This window comes from Sapajus apella, unplaced genomic scaffold (genome assembly GCF_009761245.1).
Source record: "Sapajus apella isolate SASKATOON/1434 unplaced genomic scaffold, GSC_monkey_1.0 scaffold14, whole genome shotgun sequence".
In the NCBI taxonomy this organism is placed as follows: Eukaryota; Metazoa; Chordata; class Mammalia; order Primates; family Cebidae; genus Sapajus; species Sapajus apella.
Window position 1 is genome coordinate 17,471,838 of NW_022436954.1, and position 6,938 is coordinate 17,478,775.

General features: G+C 48.8%; 1 long non-coding RNA gene across 1 annotated transcript; it reads right to left on the bottom strand.

The window, feature by feature from the left end:
- Positions 1-2,225: 2,225 nt before the first annotated feature.
- Positions 2,226-4,550, bottom strand: LOC116554478. The gene is made up of 3 exons (XR_004270207.1): positions 4,412-4,550; positions 3,599-3,602; positions 2,226-2,237 (listed from the first exon to the last, which is right to left on the bottom strand). It is a non-coding gene; the product is annotated as an uncharacterized LOC116554478 (long non-coding RNA).
- Between the last annotated feature and the right edge of the window lie 2,388 nt (positions 4,551-6,938).

The following is a 6,938-nucleotide window of genomic DNA, read 5'->3' on the forward strand; positions in this document are numbered from 1 at the left end:
ATTTTTCCCGCAAGAGACTTTGCAGGGCAATTTCAAGGTATGGCAAGGAGATATATTTTGGGGTAAAACATTTTTATTTTCTTCCTTGTTATGCCAGAGTCAGATTTGAAAGTAAGTCACGATATACAGGGTCAAATAAAACCCATCTGATGAAAACGTATGGTTTGTGGGGAATGTCTTCCTTTAGATCGGAATTTTGGCAAGATAAAAAATCAAAGCTTAGTCCTCACAAGGATGTTCAGTGAAATAAACCTCTGGTCAAGCACCCAGTTTTCCTCTATCTTTCCATTCATCTGTCCTCAGGTGTTGTTCACTGATTTCCTTCTGGAGGCAAAATGGAAAAATAAAAAGGAATCCTTTCACCTGATCCTTTTTAAGAGAGAGGAGAACGTCCAGCGATGCCCTTCATCAGACCTCCCTTCCTGTTTTACCGGCCAGAACTGTAATCATGTTCTTACCCTGACCAGTCCCTAGGATTGCTGGTACGATTTAGGCCAATCATAACTCACACCTGGGGCTGGAGCAGGGCGTGGCCTTGAGGAGTCAAGAAGTCTCCTGACCCCTGAACAAAATGAGGAACCTTTGGCCAGGGGGAAAGGGTTGTCTGTAAATGGCAATGGCTGCCACAGGCTGGTACTGATTGGCTGTGCCTTGTGCACTGGCTAGTAACAGGATTGATGGGATAGAATTCACTCTCATTTTTTCAAGATAAACCATGACGCTGAGCGTGGTGGCTCATGACTGTAATACCAGCACTTTGGGAGGGCGAGGTGGACCGATCACTTGAGACCAGGAGCTCGAGACCATCCTGGCCAACATGGTGAAACCCTGTCTCTATTAACAATAGAAAAACTGGCCAGGCTGGGTGGTGGCGCCTGTAGTCCCAGCTACTTGGGAGGCCGAGGCAGGAGAATCACTTGAGCCCCGGAGGCAGAGGTTGGAGTGAGCTGAGATCATGCTACAGCACTCTAGCCTGGGCGACAGAATGAGACTCCATCTCAAAACAAAACAAAACAAAAAACAGTGAAGCCCTATGCAAAGGTTCATTATAATAACAGAAGGCTTTGTGATTATTACAGAAGACTTTGTAATTATTATTTTTGAGACGGAGTCTCTCTGTTGCCCAGGCTGGAATGCAGTGGATCAATCTTGGCTCACTGAAACCTCTGCCACCGGATTCAAGCCATTCTCCTGCCTCAGCCTCTTAACTAGCTGAGACTACAGGTGTGCACCACCACATGTGGCTAATTTCTGTGTTATTAGTAGAGACGGGGTTTCACCATGTTGGCCAGGCTGGTCTTGAACTCTTGACCTCAAGTGATCCACCGGCTTCTGCCTCCCGAAGTACTGGGATTACAGGTGTGAGCCACTGCGCCAGCTTGTTGTTATTGTTATGAATTATTAGTGTAACAGAAGGCTTGTTATTATAACTGTTATTATCAGCATGAGCAAAAGCAACCACACAACTCCTCTGGTTCTCTCCTGCTTCCCTGCCTTGCTCATTAGCAAGAACACAGCAGAGAAGGGCAGTAAAACCTTTCACACACTCAGAGAGCCTGTAAGTGTTTTTGATTATACTAATTACTGCTGGAAAATGGTAGAAGTGGCCAGACTGATCCCCTATGGGAAGCTTCTGTTCCGTGGAGGTGGAAAAAGAAGGGAAAGAAGGGCATTTAATCTGGGACGGGAAACAGTGACAATCCCATTAGCTCTGGTTGGTGGAGGCACTGCCACCTTTGTCCCGTGGTTCTGTGTCCTACTGGACCTCTCACTGATGTGATAAGCCTCCAAAGAATTTATCCTCTAAGAGGCTGTGAAATGGTGGCCTGATGCTGAATTTGGTCCTCATATGTGCCACACAGCCCACACGCACAGTCTTTTATAAATTTGAATCTTCTTTTAAACTCAGGAAATTGCACATAAACTTTCAGATTTCCGGCTTGTCTTGCAAAATTAGAAATTCCAGCCTTTGAGGCCCACATCCCAAATGGCAAAAGATGATGAGAGCTGAGGCGTGGCTCCCCCATGCAGAACTGTCTAGTTTACCACCATCTCCATCCAGCTAGCTTGCCTTCCTCCTTTACGTAACTGGTTGTCCCCATTGGGTTTTCATCAGGAATTCACTCCTGTGATAAGTAAGTTTCATCTTCCCTGTGATTTCAGCAGCAGGGAGGGCGTGGAGATCCATTTAGCACATGATGGAATCAGGGATGGGTGCAGCACTAAGGTCCAGGCATCTCTAGTTCCTGCCAGCACAGCCCTCTGACCCACCCAGCAGGCTAGAAGGCTGTTCTGGCAGGTCTCAGAGCTGAATCCACTAGCCCACATAGCAGAGGGGAAAAAGCTCCGCCATTCTTCCTCCTGGAAGCTTCCATCTAACAATCACACTTGCTGTTTGTGTGCCACTGTGCTAAGCAATGCATTATCCCATCTGATCATTGCACTGCCCTCTAGAACAGAAATTATTATGATCCTCACTCTACAGATGAGGCAACCACAGCTTAGAGACATCAAGTCATTGGCATATGGTCACATAGCTAGGAAGTGGCTGGGAAACTGAGGCTGCAGAGCCGCTCCCTTGCTATTGCAAAGTCACTCAGCCAACAGATGGCAGAGTGGGGATTCCATTTCAGGGCCAACTAACTCCAAAGCCTAGAAGCTCGAAAACTGGTGGCCAGTGGGGCAAACTAGTTTAGCTGGTGATATTTTTGAAAATTTGAACTTTTGGCTTTTTGCTGGTCTCACTGGTCCCCACTTTGTCGCGGGTCCACCAATACTGTTGCCTCACACCCTGGCTTCTTTCCCCATGCGTGCTGCCTGCCTGGCTTCGGGAAGGGCGACAACCTTCGCATCCTCTGCACGTCCTCTTACCTCCCAGAGTTCAGCTCTGATGGGCTTGAGCTCTCAGTTCTAGGACAGAGATGAAGGTCTGTGTGTGTCTCTGCTGTCCCACCCCACCGGGTTCTGGGAGTTGAGAGCAGAGACAAATGGAATACAGTTTGATTCTGTTCAGTTCCATGACTGTGATGCCGTTCCGGGTCCCGAGCTTTAGAGGACTGACCGGGTTGGTTCCAGGACCCACTGGTTCACTGGGGTGGTGGCTGAATTGATTTTATTGTTTTAAATCATTTCTCTCCATTTGAGATTAAATCCAAAGTGATCGTGCTTTAAATCAGGGGTTTTCAAATGCCAGTTGTTTGTTTCAGGTGTGTCTCATTGACTTTTCTGGGAGGAGGTAGGCAGGAAAACCCATGGGCAGGCATTATGGCAGGAGTTTGGGATCAGGCTGAATGGGGCTGAACTGTTACCCAGGTTAACCAGAAAGTCCAAGGACAGGGGTGGATCAAAGTCCAGGAGTGGAGCCCAGGTTGGTCCAAGGGGAAGCAGGGAAGTCACAGGACCAGCGAAAGGCTGGGAATAGGTTGAGAAGCACAGTACAGGGTAAAAGGAAAAGAAGGGGATTGGTTGGAGGTTGAGAACCCAGGCAGGTGCCCGGGAGCTTGCTCTGACACATGCTGTTACGTGAACAGGTTCAGTTCATGCCCCACTGGGCTGCACCATCCCATTGTTCCAGTCATGGGTTCTTAAGGCTTAGAACAGGACTGTGTTAACCAAGGAACAGAAATGCTGAGCTAAGCCAGCTAAGAGGCTTTAGCTGCATGGGAGCGAAAAGCTATTAAAAGAAGCATAAATGATGCCTAAGTTGGCTAGTTCCAAAGTTCAGTGATGTCACCGAAGAGACTCAGGTGTCCTAAAGTGATTGCCCTCATGGTCCCAAATGGCTACCACAGCTCCAGCCATCATGCTGAGCATCCCTCAAGAGACCAGAGAGGGAACATTCCTGTTTTGTTTCTCTTTTGAAGAGTTACAAAACCTTTCCAGAAGCCACTAGTAGACTTCTCATGTCTCATTGGTCAATCCTGCTTACGCGAATAACTGACAAGGAGGCTGGGTTAATCAGATTCATTCTCAGAATCAAGATTTAGTGCCACCTCTCCCTTCTCCACATCTTTTCAGAAGAGAAGGAACAAAACTGGCTATGTCAGCAAGGAAGAAGGAACAGAGATTGGTATTGGGTGCCACAGGGACTCCTACTCACTTCCCTTGCTGAAATCCGATGGCCAATGTGTTCAAGGCTCCCTCTGCTCCTGCTAGTCTAACCACTTCTAAAGCACATCCTCCATGTGTGAAGGGACACACCTGAAGCTGCCCTGCTTGAAGCAGGAGTGAAGGCCAGGAGCCCACGTGGCTCCCTGAGGTTCCCAGAGGCACTTCTCGCTCAGTATCTTTCTCTCTATTTATTTTTTTTTGAGATGGAGTCTCGCTCTGTCACCCAGGCTGGAGTGCAATGGCTCAATCTCTGCTCACTGCAACCTCAACACAGGAAACCTCACCCAGCCTGGACACGGACAGGATTGACAGATCGATAGCTCTTTCTTGTTATATGGGTGGTGGTGCATGGCCGTTCTTAGTTGGTGGAGCAATTTGTCTGGTTAATTCCGATAGTAAATGAGACTTTGAAATGCTAACTAGTAGAGACGAGGTTTCACCGTGTTGGCCAGGCTAGTCTCGAACTTCTGCCCTCAAGTGATCCACCCACCTGGGCCTCCCAATGTGCTGGGATTACAGGCATGAGCCACCATGCCTGGCCCCTCCCTCTATTTTATAGACATGGACACGGAGGCATGGGGGAAGTTAAGTGACTTTGGATACGCTGCTAAAAATCAGTGTATCTCAAATGCAGTGGAAACATGGCCTTGCCTTACTGGGTTAGGACTAAATGAGACGGGGGATGTAAAGAGGCTAGCTCAGGTGCAGCACATATTGGGCACTCAAGAAGGGCAGGTCCTCCATCCTGGTATAGGGGAATGAAAGATGAGGTGAGGCAGGGACCTAAGGTACAGTGATCTGGGGAGGCAGCAGGGCAGGACTCACGGGCTGGCTGGAAAATAAGGTAACCCTTCTGTGGCTACAGAGCAAGGTGTGTGGGCGCCAGACCTCTGGCCTGATAGAAATGACAGCTGGCCTTAGCCCCAGCCCACAGGCACCCTCCACCTGCCTGAGAATCCTCTGAGAATGAATTCTCTCCTCCTCCCAAGTCGGTCTGTACCTGGACAGAAAGCTGATGGGCAGTGGAGGGTGTAGAAATAAACAATGACCAGGTGGGGTGTGGTGGCTTATGCCTATAATTCCAGCACTTTGGGAGACTGAGGCGGGTGGATCACCTGAGGTCAGGAGTTCAAGACCAACCTGGCCAACATGATGAAACCCTGTCTCTTCTAAAAATACAAAAAAATAAAAATAAAAAAATAGCTGGGTGTAGTGGTGCACGCCTGTAATCCCAGCTACTCGGGAGACTGAAGTAGGAGAATCCTTGAACCCGGGAGGCAGAGGTTACAGTGAGCTGAGATCACACCGCTGCACTCCAGCCTAGGTGTCAGAATGAGATTCCATATCAAAAAAAAAAAAAAAGAAGACATAACCAATGACCACACAAGTAAGAACACATAGAGGACTTTTTATTCAGAGTCATAGCAAGGGAGCTGGCCACCACCACTTACATTTGGCAAAGACTCACAGTCAGGCAGAGTGAGAAAGATTTGCAGTGAGAAAAAGGGAAGGCTTCAGGTGTGCCCTCACTGGAAGCTGCTGGCATGAGGGTGCTGGAGGCAGCTAACTAGAAGCCCGACATCCTTTCAAGTTCTGACCCTTCTGGGCCAATCGCTGCAGAGGTGGTGGTTCAGCTTCCAGGGCTGATCACGATGGAGGTTGTAGGGCATAGCTCTGTTATCATATATGGTTTGGCCATTGTCCATTCGATCTCTTAGTGTGCAGAGGGGAGCCTTTCTATATGATTTGGGGCATGTTGCTAACCTCTCTGTGCTGTGGTTTCCTTACCTGTGAATGCGATGTTAATAGTACATCTTTCAGATGTGACTATGTATCAAGTTCTTAGAATAGCACCTGACATGTGGCGAGTATCCAATACAATGTTAGTTATTATTCAAAAAATTATAGGTATGCATGGTGTGGCTCACACCTGTGTAATCCCAGCACTTTGTGGGGCTGAGACAGAAGGATCGCTTAAGGCCAGGAGTTCGAGACCAGCCTGAGCAACGTAGCAAGAGCTCATCTCTTCAAAAAATAAAAGAAATTAGCTGGGCATAGTGGCAGGTATCTGTAGTCCCAGCAACTCAGGAAGCTGAGGCAGGAGGATTGCTTGAGCCCAGGAGTTCAAGGTTACAGTGAGGCACGATTGTGCCACTGCACTCTAGCTTGGGCAACAGAGCAATTTTTAAAAAAGTAGTAGTATTATTACACTCAGTGGAAAGGGCACTGGCCTGGGAGGAAGGCTCTGGGCAACTCTAGTCCTGGTCCTGTCCCACCGCACTGTGACCTCAGGCTTCTTGAGACTCCTCTGAGTCTCAGGCTTGTCAGCAGAGCAGGAGGCTGGGTTCTGGCTTCCAATCCAGTTCCCGGCTCTAATGTTATCAATTTCCCACTGGGCGCGCAGCGACAGCCTGCCATGGCCTCTCCCTCCCCCACACCAGCACTCCATCTACGCACCCAGCACACCTGGATGGGCAGCTGCAGCACACAGCAGGCTCCGCTGTCCCCATTTCAGTTGGTTTCAGGTCCTAAATTTAGTCCTTTTGCAGAAGCCACGGTGTGGGGGAGGAGGGTTCTGGGTAGGTCTGGTCCTGGTTCTGCCCGTCACATGGTGAGTGAGGGCTGTATGGGTGGGGCAGCTCCTCCCCCCATGTGGAGCACACCAAAGTCAATCAGACAGGAGGCCAGGAGCATGAGCACTGCATTCGATTTTGTCATCAATGCATTGGGCGAGTCCTTTGTCCCTTTGGGGTCCTCAGTTTTTCATCTGGCAACTCATTTTTTTTTTTTTTTTTGAGACAAGAGTCTTGCTCTGTCACCCAGGCTGG